The sequence below is a fragment of the Anopheles funestus genome, chromosome 3RL, assembly GCF_943734845.2.
Source record: "Anopheles funestus chromosome 3RL, idAnoFuneDA-416_04, whole genome shotgun sequence".
Taxonomy (NCBI): Eukaryota; Metazoa; Arthropoda; class Insecta; order Diptera; family Culicidae; genus Anopheles; species Anopheles funestus.
In genome coordinates, this window is record NC_064599.1 from 49,235,094 (window position 1) to 49,256,603 (window position 21,510).

Here is a 21,510-nt window from a genome sequence, read left to right on the forward strand (position 1 = left end):
CTGGCGCCAGCTTCGGTGGGCTTTTATTCAGCGGCACTCATCTCGCTCAGCCGAATATCCTCGCTGAGCCGAAGCTCCTCACTCAGCCGAAATCGCTATCTAGCGTCATCTAGCGGGAACGCGACGTGGCAGCGAAAGTTCAATTGAACTGTTTTGCAGAACAATGCGCGTGTCCTATGACGACGCCACTAGCTAACACTGAAGAACCACACGGGTTTGCATGTGTGCGTGTTCTCGTTCCGCGAACTATGTCCACGCCACTTGCTGATGACAACGCCACTATTTTCCACTGGCTAACCACATTGATGCTGTACGTACGCGTGTCCCCGCTCCGCAAACTCTGACAACGTCCAATATTTTTAAGCCAATACAGGGTTTCGAATCATATAATTGAACATTACAATCACTCCGTTTGGGGGCGGCCCGGTGGTGCATGTGATAAACGGCGCCAGTCCACACGGCCGGACCGGGTTCAAATCCCATCCGGACCGTCCCCCCGTAGCGAGGACTGACTATCCGGCTACGTGGTAAAATAAGTCTAGTAAGCCAGAAATGGCCGGCGTGACCTGTAAGGTCGTTAAGCCAAGAAGAAGAAGAATCACTCCGTTTCCGTTTCAAATGAACAGTTGAACATTGCAAGCGTGTGGTTGAATTTTGCAGTCATATAATTGAATCTTGCAACTGGATAGTTGAAGTTTGCAATGACAGCGGGGAATTTTGCAATCTGTTATGGAGTGTTGAATGAAGCTTTCGTTCTGCCCTGCGGGTGTCAGAACGCAAAATGTCAAAATGTCATTTGTTCACATTGCTTCAAAGCTGGCTCACAAGCATTCGAATAGGTAAACAGAAAGGTGAATAAAACTACTAATTATTTTTACTTATTGAAACATCCGCTTTATTACAATTGTTTCCCACATATTCTAATCGTATATTATGTATTTGCATCCACAGATGGTGTCCCGTATTCACATACAGAGACGGTGATTTGTTTCATACCATAAGCAATGAATGTTTGCAACAATGACGACGATGTTACGCAAAAACAAAACAAACAAAGATTCATTCTAATCTGTAGGTGATGTTAGTTCCTCGTTTTTTATATGACAGACAGTGTTATATATCTTATATGAATAACAAGAAAGAGCACCTTCGGAGATGCTCTAACATTCAAACGATTCCGACAGCATGTTCGCTACTCTCACCATGCACGGCATGTGGTTTCGCTGCATGATCTTGTATATCTCATTCCGATCTACGCCGATCGTAGGCTGCCTAAAAGTCGATGAACAAGTGGTGCTTAAGGATCTGGCACTCTCGGCACTTCTGGAGAATCGGCCGTAGAGTGAAAATTCAGTGATCAGTAGTGGATTGGCCTTCAACAAACCCAGCTTGGTAGCTATCGACGAAATTTTTAGCAGGCGACACAAACCGGCAGAACTGGATCTTATAGGGGTTATTGAGTACTGGGTTTGTACGTTCAAGCATTCCATTTTGTCGCTGATGTTTTATACTGGGTATATGACGGTATTTATTCCCGCTCCCAGATTCTCATGATCAGCTGGTGCATCAGCTAGTGCACGCCAAAGTTCATTTCAACTATACAAATATAATTTAAGTGGAATCAAAACATTACATAATAAAATAAATAATAAAAAAAGTTTAAAACACATAAATTCATTTGCATAGAATTCAATATGTATTTGGTACGATTTCCCAAATCACAACCCTCAAAGGAGACAGTTCTTATTTTAAATATTCAATCAATTTCAATTCATTTAATTCCGGTACAATATTTCTAACAATACAAGGCGCGTCGTACTATTTCCTTCCATTTCGAAAACAAGTTTTCGATTGGATTTAAGAAGGGAGAGTACGGTGGAAGGAACTCTAGCCTTATACTATTTTCATCAGCAAACTGTTTCACCATGTTAGTTTTATGAAAAGCTACTTTATCCATAAAAATGATAGGATTTGTTATGTTATGAACAAGTAGCTTGTCTTTCAATTTAGCCAAAAAATCCAAAAACCGATTTTGGTTAAACGCCCCATGGGCTGACTCATATAAAACAATACCGTTCCTAGTCATGGCACAACATATTGTTATGTTGCGACTTCGAATTGACTGCACTACGTGTGTTGCAGGCTTCCCGGCAGCAGACCGGGCTCTTTTACACCGCAATGATACATTAAAGCCAACTTCGTCAAGGAACTTATAGTTGGCATCGTTCAACTCTGACTGCCAGTCCATAAATCGGAGAGCGTATTCTTTGCGAATTTGAATATTATCAGGAGCATTTCGGCGCACAGGTAAGACTTGCACTCTTTTTAGAGTGTAGTTGAAATTAGAAAGAAAATTTCTAATAGTAGAAAGACACACGTCTACACCAAATTCTTCGTTACACTTTTGCGCCATTTTTTTAGGCTCAGAGAGCAGTCTTCACCCACCCAACGCTTTAAAATTTCAAGCTGCTCATCGGTGAGATTCTTGGAGTGAGCACCGCCTTTTTTGTGTGCATTATCTTTGACTTCACCATCTTTAAGGTATTGCTTTACAATTCGGGACACAGTTTGGATTTTCATATCCATGATTTTTCCGATATCAGTCATCCAGTGTTGGTCAAAATAAAGCTTCACTATTTTCTGCTTGTCTTACAATGAATTTTGTTTCCGTCCTGTCATCTTGTTTGGCTTGAGATGTGATATTTTTACGAAGCTACGATTAGAAGATGTGGAAAACAATTGTAATGAAGCGGATGTTTCAATAAGTAAAAATAATTAGTAGTTTTATTCACCTTTCTGTTCACCTATTCGAATGCTTGTGAGCCAGCTTCGAAGCAATGTGAACTAATGACATTTTGCCATTTTGCGTTCTGACACCCGCAGGGCAGAACGAAAGCTCCATTCAACACTCCACAACAGATTGCAAAATTCCCCGCTGTCATTGCAAACTTCAACTATCCAGTTGCAAGATTCAATTATACGACTGCAAAATTCAACAATATGCTTACAATGTTCAACTCTTCATTTGAAACATTTAACGGAGTGATTGTAATGTTCAATTATATGATTCGAAACCCAGTAAGGACTAACTTCGGCTACGTGGTAAAATACGTCTAGTGAGCCAGAAATGGCCGGCGTTACCCTTTTTTTGTAAACGGGGAGGGAACCTTCAAAAGGTACACACCTCGAAGGGCGGCTTGCGGCTACAAACCAATCCCTCCGAGATGGGTTATGTGGGATTCATCGTGACGCTGGACCCGTGAAGCGGACTCCAGTAGTAGTACTGCTTTCCAATGCTGCTACTGCGTCATCCGTCCTAGTTGTCTCAGCTGCTGCTGCTGCTTCGTGCCTTCCATCCGCTGCTGCTACTTAAATCCGCCCGTCCGTAGCCGCTACTTCCGGTAGGGTCTTATCTCCTGTTGCTGGTCTGGTTACTCATCCGTTATTTCGTTATTGTAGTCCTTTGTTGCGGTTGCGGCGGCTGCTATTGCTGCCTTGTTTGATCCGTGTTCCTCCGTCGTTGTTGTCGTCTCCGTCTGGCCGTTGGTGGACATTCCTCATTACACCTCGGCTGCTCTGCTCCAGCAGTCCATTGTTGTTGTCAGCGTCCCCTGGTTTCTTTCCTTTGTTGCTTTCGTGTGTCTGGTCCTGGTCCTTCCCCTCGCTACCTTTTCGTCGTGGCAGCGGATATCCTCCTCTAGGAAAAGGGCTAACGGGATAGTACTTGCGACCACGCAAGCGGCATCGTAGGAAACCGTTTGGAAGGCGCTGACTACTCGAAGAACTCCTGTGCGGTGCGTCCTCTGAACATTGGTCCGGTGAATATCTTTCTGAAGAAACGTTCGTCACCACGATGGTGCCGCGTAACGGACAATTCCTATTCTTTTAGTTTGCTATTCCCAACGTTAACCAAGGATCTCCTTCTGCGGCTTTTTGGGCCACACTTATTTGGTATCAGAGCGGTCCAGGCATTCGTGATACGTGATGCCTTGCTGCAAACCTTCTCCAGATGCCGGCCATGGTGTTGTTTGCGGCAGAGCTTGACCCCCAGGTATTTGAGCGATTCCGTGGATACGATCGTGTGTATCCCGCAAGTAGTTGACCTACTTGCGGGTTGTGATGAGTGCAGAAGATCATTTAGCCGGTCTGATGGGCCAGCTTCAAACCCACTCCATCCATCCAGTGCTCGATCATCTCCAGGTTCCTCGTAGCAAAGTTGATGATTTCCTGAGGGTCCTTCCCGATGAGGGTGAACGCCACAGCACCAGCAAACCCTATAATGTCCGTACGCTTTCCGAACAGCTCCAAACGAAGAAGGTCATCGTACATAACATTCCACGGTGTTGGCCCTAGAACCGAACCCTGCGGGACACCTGCCGATACTGGTAACGAGACCATTCCTTCATCCGTTTCGTAGTGGAGCGTGCGATTCGTGAAGTAGTTTCGCAGCAACGCCTGGAGGTACGGTGGCATGTTCCTTCGCTGCAGAGCTGCTCCGATCGCTGTCCAGTTGTCCGTATTGAAGATGTTCTTCACGTCGATTGTCACCATTACACACAGTCGTTCATCCTTGCGCTTCTTGTCCAGCGCAACCGTTCCGTTGGCGATCACCCGGTTAATGGTCGAGCGTCCTTTCCGGAATCCATATTGGGCATCAGCGAGACCGCCCGTTGCATCCAGATGCTCCGTAAGTCTGCGCTGTATGAATCGCTCCAACACTTTTCGCAGAACACTCAGCAGGCAGATTGGCCGGTACGACGATGATTCTCCGGGTGGTTTCCCGGCCTTCGAGAACAGCACTAGCTGTTGCCTCTTCCATTCGACGGGGAAGTGGCCGGAATCGATGTAATGCTGGAACGTTCTCATGAAGACGCGTGGAAATGCCGCCATCACCGCAATCAAAGCCACGTTCAGAATGTTGTCGTCCCTAGTTTAACCGTAAAACAGGATAGTAAACAGGAATTTCTGACCAAAAAGGGGTTACTGTCGCCAATTGTTCATTAAACTTACCGCCAGTGTTCTCGGTACGTGGGAACCTTTGCTGCGAAAGTGGAACAATCCGGTAATAGCAACTTTTCGGATGGGTCAGAAGACTCGGATGAGATTCAACGCAAAGCCCAAGGAGAGATCAAGAAAATTCAACTGAGAGTCGAGACGTTCTCCATTCAAGTTCTGAATTAAATCTAATTTTATTAACAAATTTCTTGGGCTTATATACTAACAATGTTTGAAAGTGTTTGTGTATTATTTATGCGTATACGCCTACGTATTGTGGCGGTATTAGTAAGTTAGATCGCATTGGTCTTTTTCTATTTTCTTCTATGTTCATCCTAAAAAAAACGCATGGTGGCTAGGGATCTGTTTTGGTGCCTTGTCCTTAACATTTTGGTTTTACTGCACCCAACTAATTGAATGTTGACATCATTGAAAGCAGCTCATTGTGCTGCACGTGCATTCCTTTCCCAAGCTGTTTATTTCTCTTGAGTCGGTTGTTTTAATTTCCCATAGACCTCCTTCGCATGACCTACGCAACGCATGATTCATTTACCAATTCTTATCGATGGTACCGTGAAAACAAACCTTTCCAAAATTCTCTGTTTATTTCGGTCTAGCTCAACGATCCCATGTGATAAGTTACAATTTTTAAACAAATATTCAAATCTAACGTTGCGACCGCAACACTGGGGATTGAGCGATTTTGCAATGCTCATCAGCTCAACCTCAGTAACGGGATCTCGTGCCGTGCCGTTGTTCTCCAGAATCCGGTATGGATCGGAGATCAACAATATGCCCTAGCCTTCCTTCCGAGCAGTCTGCAACAGCATGTCCTGGGCCAGCTGGCTGTGATTAAGGTTCTGTTGAAGGACATTAATCATTACGAGGCCGGATGTTTACCCCTTCTCCTACTTGCTTTCAGTTACGCTGTCCGAACGAATGCCCGATTGCTTCCGGGCCCTTGCAGACGAGACACTTCCATTCCTTGGTGCACGGTCCTGAGTGCTTAGGCACCACACATCGATGACTTGCTTGTCTGATCCTTCCCACGGCAGTGAGTGGCAATGTGGCTATCGTAGCACCGATAGCATTGGCGCTTCACCTCAACCTACTTGAACCGGCAGCACTGGCTGAATCCGACAACATGCTGTTTAAGTAGCACGTCGTCCGTTACTGCCACCTCCAGGCATCCGAAGAATGCGACCAGCGTTCCGTAATCGTACTTTACGGCGGTGATCTGGTCAGCATAAATCGTAACTCCCAGGGCTGTACTGTCCGTGGTCGGGCTTTCGTCTTGCCCTCCAGTGCTTTGGACACTTTCCGCAACATCTCAATTCCCCTGAAAATTCATCCTTACACGCTCCACGTTCTGCCGATCATCCCCCAGCTTTTCCTTGAGGATGCACATCATCTCGTCCTGTGTTGTGTTGTCTGTTGTTTACAACTCCAACGCATCAGGGACGCGTTGCGCGCGCTGCTTCGGTTGTTTTGGTTGCTGCTGATGCTCCGGCGGCTGCGGCTGCTGCTGCTGATTCGCGTCAAGCGCCGTTGCTTCCTGCTTCCGCTGCTTCCTCCGTGCTCGTCGCTTATCCTGTTTGCTCAGAACTTTTGTCCATTCGGATGCCGGTTCTTGAGACTTGTCCTGGTCCTGTCTGTTGTTCGCGGTTTTGTGTTTGTTTTGTCTGTTGTTGTTTTGTTGTTTGTCTCATCGTTTGAGAGGGTCAAGGGTGCGTCCGTGGTCGTGGGGGTGTCTGTTTCCGAGTTTTATGTGGTTTCGGTCTGTTTGTTTGTTGTTGTTTGGTGTTTATGTCTTTTGGTGTTTTTGCTTTTGTTTGTGCGAGTCGAAGGGTTGTCTGTTTGGGTGTCTTGTGTGTTTGTTGGTTTGTCTGTTTGTGTGGTGTCTTTTGTGCTTGAGTTGTCTGATGTTTGGTTTGTTTGTGTTTGTCTTTGTGTTTGTTGCTGTTTCCACTGGTTTACGATGTCCAACTTAAGCAGAAGCTTATTGTTGATCTCCAACATCTGTTCTATCATGTGTGTCAGTTTTTCTGCCTCCTCTTTGGTCGGCTCGGCAGGGAGCTGTTTTCCGGAAGACTGGGGTGCAGGCTGGGCCTTCAAGAGTGAAGACCTGGCCACTTCACCCACATTACCCGTTGACTGCCACTCAACTATTGCCGCAATGAGTTCCGGTAGATCGTCGTCAGCACATGACGGTGAATCGGGAACGTCCGTCGTTGTTGTGTTGTCCTGATTTTCCGTCTCGTTTTTGTCAACTGTCTCGGCAAGCATATTCAGCACCTTCCTGAAGACGGGTGCCCAATGTCTTGGCAGAATGGACATTCCTTTTGATTTCTGTCCGTCCCGTGTTGAACGGACTAAACCAGTCAGCATCGCGATAGTCCGCTCCACCGGATCCACGGGACTGATGCCAACGGGGTACCGCTGAAGGAAGACCTCCAAGCCGCGCCCGGCCGTAGATGTAATCAGCGGTCCAGTACTCTCCTCGATGACCGGCTGCAACGTCGACCGGTTTGCCTGGCCCTGTCCAACCTTCGAAGTGCTTTTCAAAGGTGCGGAAGCTTCCGCTGATGGAAGGGTTGGCACGGCCGGCGAGGAGCCTCGTGTCATCCGGCAAGTGAGCAGAGCCTCTTGTTCGATTAACATCAACGGGGTCACTGGGCTTAAGGAGGCACGTTCTCTGGCGGTCACTCGGGCCGGTCCCGACAGTCGCTTGGAGGATGCGGTCAGTTGCGACCTGGAGGTACTGCGCGTCATTGGAGCCATATTGGAAGCAGATGCAGCTTGACCTGGAATTATAAAAGCAAAGGGAAAGTGTAGTATTGCCTTATGAGGGAGGGGGATTAAATTAAAAGATTTTCTCCTGAAATAAAAGAGATGAAAGCGAGTGTAGTATTGTTTGATTTGGGGTCGGGGAAGAAAGAAATTTTCCCTGGAATTATAAGAACAGAGGGAGAGTGTAGTATTGTTTATTTGGAGGGGAGAGAGGGTTTGAATTGAGAATAGTTTTCTGAAATTAAAACAACAGAAGGAGAGTGTAGTATTGTCAACTCGGGGAGAGGGGGAAGCTTTAAATTGAGAATGGTTCTCCTAAATTATAAGAACAGAAGGAAAGTGAAATATTGCTTTATGAGAGATAGGGATTATATTTACGGGTTTGTTTTGAATTTAGAAAAACAGAGGGAGAGTGTAGTATTGTTTTGGTTTGAGATCGTTTAAGGTGGTGGGAGAGTAAATTTCACTGAAAGATAAGAGGAGAAAGAGAGTGAGGGATCAGATGACCTTGGAGTAATTTGTTAAGTATTTGAATAATTAGATTATGGGATTTTTTATTTTGTGGTTAATATTGTATATTAATTAGGATTTTGTTATTTGATTAGTGAGGTTTTTAATTTCACTGTTGATTATTTTAGGATTAATTACTAAGCGGGCGAGCGCGGGGATTATATAGTTTTAGAGCAATTTGTAATTAAATTAATGTAAAAAAAAATTTGAAGATAATAAATCTAAAAATTGTTGTGTTAATTTTGATTAGACTAAGTAGGAATTAATATTGTAATTAGAAGGACAAGTGAGGGACAAGTTTGTTTGTATGTGCCGTTGATTAGAGGCTTTCGGAGAAATTCCGTCAGGAGGAAAAATCGGTTTTGTATGTCTCGTCGATATTTTATGAAGTATTTAATGATTAGGAGATTATCTACGGGGTTTTGTAAAATCCTATGATGTGTTTTAAGCAAAGCCGTATACGAGCAGCAAATAGACTGTCTATGGCAAGAAAAACAAACCGTTGGGTGTAAGAAAGAGATAGTACTATTGCAAGTGTTAGTGCGGGTGGGAAAGGATATTTCTGGATGGCAATGGGAAGCAAGCACAATAAACTTTCCAAATGGATTCTATGGCCAGAAAAAAACCCGTTGGGTGCAAGAAGGTGAGAGAAATATTATTCCGTTTTACTACGGATGGAAGAGGTGAGAATGGAGAATAGCCAGGGATGCTAGCTGGTGGGATTTTCCCGTTACAGGTAGAAGGTAGCAAGTGCGTACGTGATCTAGCGAGGGGGAAAAACTACCTTGCGCGTGCGAACGGGGTTCAGTACGTACAGATAAATATTATTTTAGAAGGGTGTGGCAAGTGCAATGGGGAAAAATATTATAAGCGTAGGTAAGCGTGGGTTTGGCCCGTGCAGTAATAATTTATTTTCTACGGGAGTGCAAAATTTAGTACGAGTCTGCAGAAATATTTTCTTCGTAGGAAAAAAGGGGTTTGGTTCGTGCAGATGGAATTATTTTGTACTGGGATTTTTTGGATGCTATGTTAATATGGGTTAAAGGTTACGGATGCTATTTAAATATGGGTGTGTGAATGGGTTTTTTGCTTGGAAATTTCTGCTATGATTAGATTCTTATGAGTTTTCCTAACGGTATTTATTACGGGAACAGGGGATTTGTACGTGGGAAGACGAGATTTTGGGAATGTATGGCTAATGCTACTGGGTGTTAGTTCAAATTTTGATTCATAAATTATTCCTATCTTAAATGTCTAGGACTTGCAGGTTTGAATCTACGCTGAAACTTGTAGGATGCTTTGAAGTTTGAAGAGCAATCTCCGAAGCACACAAAACGCACGCACAAGCACTAGGACAATTAAGTTAGGACTGGTTTTAGCAGAAGGCCGCACCAATTTGTGGCGTCGACGCCGTCCGTCGAATATCCGCGTATTTATTGTAAAAGACGCGGTCGCCTCCCAATTGATCTTAATTATCCGTTGATTCAATACACTGGCACTCACTAAAGTGGGACAACAGACGGGGATAGAAACTTGAAAAATTAATCAAGAGAGCGAAATGTAAGATGATTGAGCCGATGAAAATTAATAAAAAGCAAGAATTTCACATAATCAAGGGTTTTAACCAATTTAACAATCTTATACCGTGACGCAGAAGGCGATTAAAAGTGCCGTTGAAAAAAGAAAAGAAGCTAAACGGCACTTAACAGTTAATTATGATACGCGGAAAAGAAGAAAACTTCACTGCGATGACGCGAGATAAAGAACAAATGAAGCAAATGCGTCGGTGGTATGTCACAAGATTCACACGCAAACACCAAGTTTATTTGATTTCACGCACCGAAAATAATCCAACAATTTAACTGAACTAATCCACGGTGTGTTCCAGTTTCACACGCAAAACACCTAATTGAGCAAAATAATCTACGGTTTGTCACTGTATCCACACGCAAACACACCGCAAAATTTAACAAAAAGCAGGAATCACGCTCACGGTGATCGCAAAGCACAACACATAAAGCAAAGCCACATCCAATCACAGAGCAATTCGGAATGCAACACCACTTCACTGTTATTAGTACGATCACACACACAAGCACAATATTCTACCTCCAAGTCGCTGATGTAACACCTGCTGTGAGCACTCCACTAATTGCTCCCAAAGGCAAGCCAAAGGAAAAAAAAGCTTTGTAGAACTCCAATATCAATGCGAGAGCAAAGTGAGAACATGTGTGCTCCGGTCGGCTGTTCGCAAGCGTCTGATCGTAAAGCTTCCTGGGTATAAGAAGTTACCTTTGTCGCTTATAGCTACCCGTTCAATTTTGATGTTCAGTATTAAGTAGTTCTGCATGCATGGCAAGACTATTTAAAAAGACCAGGTGGTGGAATGTAAAGCTTTTTGACATTCAAGAAGACATCGTTTGACAAGGTTTGCAACGGTATTTTCATTTTAGATAAAAATGTTTAACCGTAATGTCTACGACCAAATTTACACCCTCAAGTCTACGACCGGCATACCCGGGTATGCCATACATTTTGTATGGGGAATGAAACATTTTCTTCTTAAAACTGTAATAACTCAGGCTGTATAGAATATTAAAATTTTTAATTTCGTACACAGCTACATACATTAGTTTTCTTTGTTTTGGTATATAATTGGAATTTTTGTGACTCGTTTATTATAGTGTTTTTCAGCTTTTTCTAAATGACAACCATATTTTTTCATAAGCTCTCAATGACGCGTCAAGGTGAAGGCTTGAAAAATTATGTTGCTTTTGTTACATTAATGCATTTCATATGATATTTGTTTTTTTTTTTTGCTCGGTTAGAACGGCCTGGCCGTATCAAGACTTATTTTAACACGTAGCAGGATAGTCAGTCCATGCTACGGGGAGACGGTCCGGATGGGATTTAAACCCGGTCCCTGCCGTGTGGACGGGCGCCGTTTTTCACATGCACCACCGCGCCGCCCCAAAAAGGTATTAGTTATTATGTGTAAAACTAAAATATAAAAATAAATCAAATCCAGAGATTTTTTAGTTCTTGTTTATTTCTTATTGGTTTGTTAGCGATAATAGCTATTTGTTCAGCGATAAATTGGTTAAAAAATCTTCTAAATTTAATTCGAACTGCAAATATGACATTGTGGCATATTTTGTGAATGTTGAGCACAGACGGGTTTTTTGCACTCAACACAAATTTTTCGAGAGGGTCGCCTTTTATCGCACAGATAGCAATTTCCAGTGTGCTTTAGTCTACCGCTAACGTCTCGTTCAAGGTACATTACTGCCGCAGTGTTGTTTGTTGATTTGGAAGGACCTTCTATCATGGCTTCTATTGCACTACGAGGTCTAAAATGACGCATGTTTTGAACATTTTTCGATCGCGTATGGATTTCTGGATATGCCAACTGTTCGCACAGCTCCTGTAAGAACATACAGTAGCAGCCACTCATTTCCGGACACCTGTATTTCGGACACTTTTTTAACTTCACGCGTTTGCTAGCAATTTTTAGAAAAACTTAGCGATATGAATCCTTGTCAGGTAGCTCCTTCTACCTCTCCTTAATGTGAAAATGCAAAAAAAAGCACCGAAAAAGAAGTACTTGCGGAGAAATATAGAAAGAAACAGAAAACCAGCCTGATTTTGTCGCGAGCATTCAAATCCGGACAGTTCCGTTCCCCTAAGAAAGTTGTTCTATTAAACTGTTTTAATATCAACCAATTAACTGCATCAGTTATTTTTAATATTTTTTTATAGAAATTCAACATAATTTTATTAATCCATACTATTCTTATTAATATTAATCTATCATAACTTATTAGAATTTCATGAGGCTTGTGTAATATTCAATTATTCAAAATCAGTTAACTGTCTTTATTTGCAATAACACTTACAGGTGAATCTGCTTGAGTTTTATGAAAACATATAATAATAACTTTTCAGCATTCTGCAACACTTTTTTTTCTTAATAACACGTACCATTGCCGTTCACATCTATCACAGCCTTCAAACGTCTGGGCATGCTGTTAACTAACGTGTAACAAAACTCTGGTTCCAATTTTTCCCATTCTTCTACAACTACTGTTTCCAATTTTTTTTAAACTAGAAGGATAGCGTTTTGCCACTCTTTTCTTAAGTTCCCTCCATAAACGCTCTATAACATTTAAATCGGGTAACTGTCTAAAAGTCCGCAGTTCGCAGTCACAGTTTTCGCCACCAACAACGTGTGCTTCGGATCGTTGTCTTGATAAAAGCCAAAGTGATTAGTTACACTAATAGTGGGGTCTATGATACCTTAAGTTAGAAAGCTAAAATTTTTAGCCCGGATCTGTCAAAACATCGAGCAGAATCGAGCGGGAAATTGTTGACAGGTAATATCATCATGCAAGGATTCCTCAAGGACCTAGCATTTTGACATAAAGAATTACATTAGGCTGCAGTTTTGTAGAACCGCGTTTTGACGAAACAGGAATTACAGCGTCGAAATGTAGTTCGAAATAAAGGCATAGCACAAGTAAAAATTTGTATTATTTTTCATAAAAAGCTGAACATAATTAAACTCATGTAATTACATTGTTGTTTTCAATCCAATTTCAATCAACATTCAACCGAATCAAATATGGCCTAACCTGTTTCAGACCTGCTAGAAAAATGCCTTGTTTTGACATTTGTCGAGCAGCTGATCGAAACTAACATTAGAAAAATTTTCTAATCTGAAATACGCAGGCTTATTTTGCTGAGCGGTTTGTATGGAAAACATGCAGCAAATAAGCCGCGAAACGTCAAAGTCCATATAAAAAAACTAGTTGAAGGTATCATAGACCCCAGTATTGGTGTATAATGTTGGAGTAACTAATAAAATTAGTGTATAATTGTAATAATTTTGCATTTTATCAAGACAACGATCCGAAGCTCACGTTTTTGATGGTGAAAACGTGCCTTTTTATAACTGTCCAAAAGTATTTGCCACACCTCTATTATGGAGGGAGCTTAAGAAAAGAGTGGCAAAACGAGATCCTTCTAGTTTGAAAATTTTGGAAACAGTGGTTATTCAAGAATGGGATAAATTGGAACCAGGGTTTTGCTACAAATTGGTGAACAATTTGCCCAGACGATTAAAAGCGGTGCAAGATGCGAACGGCAACGCTACGCGTTATTAAGAAAAAAAGAGTTAGATAATGTAAAAGAGATAATATTACATATTTATTCCAAGAATTTTTACTTTACTGTTTCCAAGATTTTTTTTTAAATTTTACTTTAGGATTAAAAAAGAAATTAAATGGATTCGAATAATTGAACATCACACAAGTTTCATGAAATTCTAATACATTATGATAAGTTAATATCAGTTAGAATAAAATGGAATAATAAAATTAGGTTGAATTTCAATAACAGAAAGGTTAAAATAATTATTTAATGTTTAACAACGTTAATTATTTGATGTTAAAACGATTAATAAAACAACTTTCTTAGGGGAACGGAACTGTCCGGATTTGAATGCTCGCGACTAAATCAGGCTGGTTTTCTGTTTCTTTCTGTTTTTCTCCGCAAGTACTTCTTTTTCTGATCTTTTTTTTCATTTTTGAGGTATTTTCATTGAGGTATAAAGAGCTACCTGTCAAGGATTCATGTCGCTAAGTTTTTCTAAAAAATACTAGCAAACGCGTGAAGTCAAAAAAGTGTCCAAAATGCAGGTGTCCGGAAATGAGTGGCTGCTACTGTACGTCTTTTATTGGTGGCTGTAGTGTTGGGAAAGTTTTTTTCCTTGTATATGAGATAAGCAGTAAGCGCTGCAACATCCAATACGTTATAAAAGAATGCCAATGGCCAACTGTTAGTTTTTCTTTTTGTTGAGTATTCTTCAAGATACTTGTCCATATTGTCAACTCCTCCTTTTAGCTTGTTGTAGTCTGAAATTAATGAGGGTTTGTTGTTGGGAACTGTTATTGCCTTGTCATAATGAAATGTGGACATTAGAACCACACATTTTTTTTTTGAGTATAGGAACAAAGACAGACGTTCTCACTTAATCCAAAGATTGTCGTTTTTGGCGTTCTTCCTTTAGGGTTGGAAAATTCGGCAGGAACAAATTTTGGATAGCTTGTAGTCCAACATCAAAGCATCTGCCAAATTGTATGATGTAAAAAAACTATCGCATACCACATTACGGGCACTGCTCCGAAAAATGCTGCAAATCTTCTACCACACGCTCTCCCTAGTTTTGTTCCCTTTCTCCAGACGGAGCCAAGCCAGTGTAAATCTGTCCTTGAAGCGGATACGATTATAATGAATCACATACCCACCAAACCTTTATTCCGTATTTTGCTGGTTTGGAGGGTATGTATTGCGTATGAAAGCCTGTGCCACCACGGTAGCGATATAGTTGTTCATCAGCAGTGATATTTGTTCCAGCTACGTAGCATGGCTTTAGATTGGCGTTGAGCATTCGAAAAATATCGGAAATCGCTGTTGCTTTATCCTTTTGTTTACGTTGTTCACGTGTTTGTCCATCATCAAAAAGCATAAAACGAGTAATGGCCCAAAAGCGCTTGATACTCATTGTAGCCCGGGACATGGGATGAGAAAAAGTTTTCCACAATTCGTTGATCGGCATATAATTTGAATGTGTTACTCCCGCTAAAAGTAGTAGGCCTAAGCATGTATGGAGTTCAGACGTCGTTGGCATTTTACATTCCCAAGAATTTGTTGCATCACGTTCTTTTTCAGATTGGATGTATAGGAGTGCTTTTCTGTTCGTTTCAAGGATGATGATGTGACACATTTCACCAGATAGTAAAAGATTGAATGTGTGGAGAATACCGAGTCCTTTTGGTTTTTTTTGTTGGGCCGGTATTATTTGTTCGAAGAATATTATGTGCTAAAATCCTTCGTGTTGATGGAGAACAATCAGACGACCAAATAGTGCCATTTTTCGACTTATAGGTGTTGGGAGAACTTTCTAAACACTCTTCATAATCTTCACCGTCAGACCCGATAGCGTTATATTCTGGAACCTGTACGTCTTCTACATCGGAATTCTGGAGGTTGTCTGGAATGAACACGCAGTTACTCTCCTCACTTGAATCTTGCATAATTAGAGAAGGAAACACTAAAATGTCTTCCTCATATCCTTCTTCCTCCATCTCCCGCAATATGCGTTGATTGTAGTCCTGTCTCTGCTCAAAGCTAAGGCTAGCTAGTTCTTCATTAGTCAACCAATCTGAACTATCCATTCTGCTTGGATAGAAGAAGTTGTAGTTTTGTAAGTTTATGGTATGATACTGGCTTATCCGAAAAGAAAATATCACGACAAAATGAAATGAAAATGCAACAGGATTGCTGAACCACTATTGCTGTATCAGTTTGATCGACGAGTGTTGTTTACTTCTTTCTGATTTAGCAGAAATTTGTGACAGGTTGTCAAATGTCGAAATATGTAAACAACATTTTGTGTAAAATTACTCACATATTTAGTAATTTGTTATAATAAATGCTTATCTGTTTGAAAACTATTCATTTTCAAGAGTAACATACGATACTGAATGAAAAGTTAACAAGATTTTTGATAAATAACATCTTGTTATTGACGAGCCATACCATGCCCTCCAGCTTGACTTCCATATCGTGACGCGTCATTGAGAGCTGCCTATGAAAAAACATGGTTGTCATTTACAAAAAGTTGAAAAACACTATAATAAACGAGTCACAAAAATTCCAATTATTTGCCAAAACAAAGAAAACTAATGTATGTAGCTGTGTGCGAAATTAAAAATTTTAATATTCCATACAGCCTGAGTTATTACAGTTTTAAGACGAAAAAGTTTCATTCACCATACAAAATGTATGGCATACCCGGCCGGTCGTAGACTTGAGGAGTATGAAAAGAAAATCACGAAAAAAAATATTTGCGATTAACATAACAATAAACTGAAAATGCATTCTGGAAGAGGATTAAATTTGCTAATGGTACAGAAAAAATCAGCAGTGTAATGTGCGCGGCCATCACCAGTAAGTGGTGACAGTTGGCGAACTGTCAGCAGGGCCCACTGTCAACGAGACGGGGAACAAGTACAGATGGCGTTTAGTGGAAAACGAGAAGCGGAGAAGAGAACACTGATAAATTTTATCCTTGTGCTTGGCTCCGTTTTAGCGTTCAAAATAAAGAGAAAAACCAAACTACGACTTTGCTTTTTTTTATAGTAGACGTGTACGAGCGTGGGTTAAAGTCACAGTGTCCGCCGATTTTCCACAAGCAGGATATCTTTTTTCTGGAAAAAGTTATTGATGTTTGAAAATGAAAAATATACCCGGGTATGCGGTCTTACCCCGTGCCTACATGCTTAGCAATTGTCGCGTTTGCGAACGCGACAATCGTAGCACAGTTTTCCCAAAAAATTTTGCGACTTTCGGCGCGACTTCAAGGTTGTTTAAGTTTTCTCGTGCAAGGTTTGTTTATGTTTTCAATCTGGCCGGTAGCGGGAAATTAATTTCGAATTAAATTAAATTAATTTAAACAAAGAAAATTATAATAAATAGTAAATTTATTGTTTTGATGAAGTTGATGAGAAAGGCAAGTTTTTTAAGCCCAGTGACGATATTTCAAAACAATGTACCATCAAGAAAGCTCGTGGCAGGATGCTGTTGACTCCTGTGATACAAATAACAGCTGTTGCTTACAGTACCGCAGATTTGTCCGTTTTGTTTTCTTGTGTGTTTGTTATAGTTAACGGTGGAAAATATTGTTATATTTTTTTCCGGTAGCCAGAAAGAATTGTAACAAGATAAATAGGTGAACCTCAATGTGTTTGCCCACCGCGTCATACACCGGGCAAAATAGAATTGGGATCGGCAGCTTCGAGTAGCATAAAGGTAAAAATCTTCGAATACGGGTAATCAAACGTGTATGGCTTTTTTCTCATTTCATGACCATCACCGTACCCTCAATATACAGGTATTCATAACCACGATTCCAACACAGCTTCCAAAAGGGATCGAACACTGTGCTGTGGACTATCTAATATTTTTTAACTCTAATATTTTTTCTAATTAATTAATTTAATTAATTATTAATTAACTATTAATTAATTTATCTTGTTCAAGCAAGTTCAACATACAAGTAATAAATTCATAAATAATGCAGCCATGCATTTGTCCACGATATGGGATTTTTGTTTTGAATTAACAGCGATTCTTCTGTTTTAAAAATAATATTGACATTCACAATAATTATATACAAATCCTGCGTACTTTTAAAAAATAAATAGCACTCGATTTGTTAATTTAATTTACAATATTTAATAACACTCAAAATATTTAATTTTTTAATTTGTATTAGTTTACCTTGGTATTGCCATGTTTACCTTGTTATTACAGAAAACTGTCATGGCGTCAAGTCGCGCTTCGAATCGCGATTTTTCGCTGAAAATACACGTATAGCGACTTTTCACAATTTTTTTTATATGGAGTTTTGCAAAATTTTTCTGATTCGCGTTCGCAAACGCGACAATTGCTAAGCGTTTAGAGCCGGGGTTAGACATGACGGTTAAGGGATAAAGTGGCTGGAGGGTACGTTCGATATGGCTCCAAACATGTAAACCTATAAATGCCATATGGTTGGTTTGGTTGGTTTTGCGACAAGCATTGGCATAACGCCGGTATGATCGAGGGTCACCTGAAAATCTAAACTGAAGGCGTGCTAAGTATGACTTAAAGCATGCCCTGTTATAGATACGGTATGCAGTCGAAGCGTATTTATAGACTCGTGCATAGGCCACTACACAACTTTACTTTTATTACTTTTACTCGTATCCCTCTACACGCATGCTATGCCTACACCAGAATAAATCCATCATCCTTCTTCCATCAATCCCGATCGATCGTTCGCCTATCAGCCGCCTTCCGTCGTCCCGATCGCTCGTTCGTGTATTGTGCATTATAGCAAATTATGTCGCGTCTACACGTAGCGACAAGTGGTTGCGGCCAAGGTCGCTACATCTCCTTTTACTTTTTTTTTCTCAACTGCCTATTCGTCTCTATTGATCTGCTGCAAGCAAATCGCATCATGCCTCTCTTTTTCAAGAGAGAATATTCCATCACACGCGCATATAAACTCACTTCCGCAGGTTTACAATTGTGTCCTTCTAGCTGAATTCCATCATAAGGTTCTACCTCCGCCGGATCACTATCGTGTCTTGGTTTGTAATCAACACCGCATGTACACTCTGATTCCGTCCTGCAACAATAGTATCAGTCGCCCTTCACCGCCTTTATATAACTGCAGAATTCAGCTGTAGCGGCTGGTAACCAGGCGTTTGCGATGCGTCTACTTTCCGCCTGAACTCCGTCGTTATCGTGTGGATGTGGTCATGCCACCTTCGTCTATATTCAACGAAGTTTCCGGCTATATCTATTTGTGGTCCCGTCTCTCATCATTCAACTGTTTCTTCAATTCAACCCCCTGCTATCATCAACTCTTCGGTGCAATGTCGTGTTTGCAGCTTTGTTTTGTGTATGGTGGAGCGTATTTATCCTAGTGTTAGTGCATAGTGTTTTAGTGTAACATCCGTATTACATCCGATTATCGTGAAGTCGCCTCTTTGTTTTTTCATCTTTCCTTAATGTGAAATTATAACATTAGAAACTTACATACTAAACTTTTTTAAATCTATAAATTCACATGAGAAACTTACATATTAATCTTTCCTTAAATCTATAAATTTACATTAGAACTTACATACTATTGTTTTTGTTTTTACCATACTTCACTTACTCTACCAATTTCTTCAATCTATTGTTATGAACTTTTTACAACTTTCTTCCGTTTTTAATTACGCAAGTTAGTTCACTGGGTATTCCTACTACTTCGTACGGCCCTCTCCAAATACTTTGTAATTTCTGTCCTATCCCAGTTTGAACATTTCTTACTTACACCATTTCTCCCCACATGGGTTGCCATTCGTTTGCGTTTTTGTCGTAATTATCTTTTCTTTTCTCTTTGGCTTTTATTTGATTCCTTTTTGTTACGCGTTTCGTCGCGTTTGCGAGATATAACTTTATAACCGTTCGGGGTCTGAATTGCAACTGATCTATATTCTTAATGCTTTACAATATGTGTGTTTGTATTTGTTGCGTCTTCGCAACAGACACTTTTCTTTCCACGACTTTTAACTATTAACACGGCACAGTTTCCTTTAACGCTATTTATTTGTAACTTCTGTAGCGAGTGGTTAAAAAAATCACTGTGCTTTCTGATCCGCGTTCTGATTGAAAAAAGTGCGTATCACGCTCCGACGCACACTTTTATTCATCCTCGCGCTGGTCGTCAACCCCTCTCGCCGGTCATCGCTCCAGCGCTGTTTCGGTTCCTTTCGGGATCCTCTATGCGCGCTTACCGCCCTCTATGGATAAACAGCGCAAGCTCCGATGTGCTCTATCCATCTCGGTCGGACTGTTTACATTCGTTAACAGTATTAGTTTACTATAACTGTATCTTAAGGGCGGTCCGGTGGTGCATGTGATAAACGGCGCCAGTCCACACGGCCGGACCGGGTTTAAATCCCATCCGGACCCCCGTAGCATGCTACGTGGACTGACTATCCTGCTACGTGGTAAAATAAGTCTTGATACGGCCAGGTCGTTCTAACCGAGCAAAAAAATAAATAAATTAAAGTTAAATAAGGTTAAATCCCATTCGAACCGTAGCAAGGACTGATTATCAGACAGAAATGGCTGGCTGGCGTTAGAGGACGTTAAGGCAAAAATAAACAGAGAGAGAAGTAAAAATCCATGTTTAAATATTTGCATGCTCCAAACAAATTTTACATAGCTAAAATAATAACAATTTCGTTCCAATGATTTAAGTATTTTTTATATTTTACCATCCTTATTTTATTATGCATTACTTGTATGACACATTGTCTTTACACTTAAAACCAATGTTGTAAACCTGAGACCCCCACACGCTTTTGTCAAAATATCTGAAGAAGAATTTTGGCAAAACTCGCTACCTGGTCTCCTTAATGGACCAAGATGCATGGAATCAGAATGACGTTTAATATTTCGAAATGCTTATGGGAATATATTATGGTGTATTCGGATGAGGAAATAGAATGAAATCTTACACGTCCGGTTTGCTTCGTGGTCAGGATAACAGAGAGCGTTATATTTTTCTTTGACCTTCCTGGTGAGTATCGACCGCGCAGTTTTCCTAGACCGGATATCCGAACTCATGCAGCTACACTTCGGTGTTTAGTACTCGCCGCTGGCTTGCGTGCGAGTTTGCTTGCTAGTTACACCACATGCTTTATTTTAAACAAAGGGTTATTAAATGAAAATTTACTTTTCGAAAGAACCCTCTCCCACACTCTGTGCCAATCCCGCGAGGGTTCTTATTGCATGAGAGTGTTCAAACTGCTCCGCAGCTTTCTATTACCGTGCATAAGCACCTTCTGATTTATTCTTAGTTAATCATTTTAGTTTTTCCTCTTATTTATCGCACTCAATAAACCGTCACGATGGTTTCTTCTTTCGCGACCTCAACGAGAAGCAGCTTCTCGTGCAGTCTCTGCTGGTCATCAAGCAGCATCGCTCTTTCCTCAGCAAAGCGCGGGCATTCAAAGAAAGCATGCTCCTCTTCTGGCACTCCAGGGCATCGCCGGCAGTCCGGGGACGGCGTGAAGCCCATCCTGCTCAAGTAGTCCCGGAAGAAACCGTGATCGGACAGTACCTGAGACAGGTGGAATGGCACGTCTCTGTGCTTGCGTAACTGTCAGTCATGCACGTTGGGAATGACTCGGTGAGCCCACCAGACGATACGGCTCGCATCTGCTACGGCAGCATCCTCGTCCCACGTTGCCTGCCACTCTGCCATAGTGCGCCCACGCTCCTGGCGCCGAATCTCATTACTGGACTCAGTGTGGTCTCAGTAAGCCAAGAATAGACCCCTGCGGAACTCCAGCGGTTACCCAACGCTTGACCGGGCCCTCGCTCGTCTCATTGATTAGGCAGCGATCGTGGAAGTAATTGCCCAGGATCTTGAGCAGCGGTAGGGGCACTTCTTTATCCCGCAGAGCTTCCGCGATCGACTGGCAGCTGGCCGTGTTGAAGGCGTTACGCACGTCTAAGGGCAACAGGTATCGCTTGTCCCGCTGGTTTGTGCGATAGTGGGAAATGGCTGTCCGTCCCGCTATGATGACCTGTTGTCTCGCCTCTTGA

General features: G+C 41.5%; 1 protein-coding gene across 3 annotated transcripts in view; it reads left to right on the forward strand.

The window, feature by feature from the left end:
* The window catches only part of LOC125769601 (uncharacterized), a 118,614-nt gene that overhangs the window by 75,622 nt on the left and 21,482 nt on the right, over positions 1-21,510 (forward strand). The window lies entirely within an intron of this gene.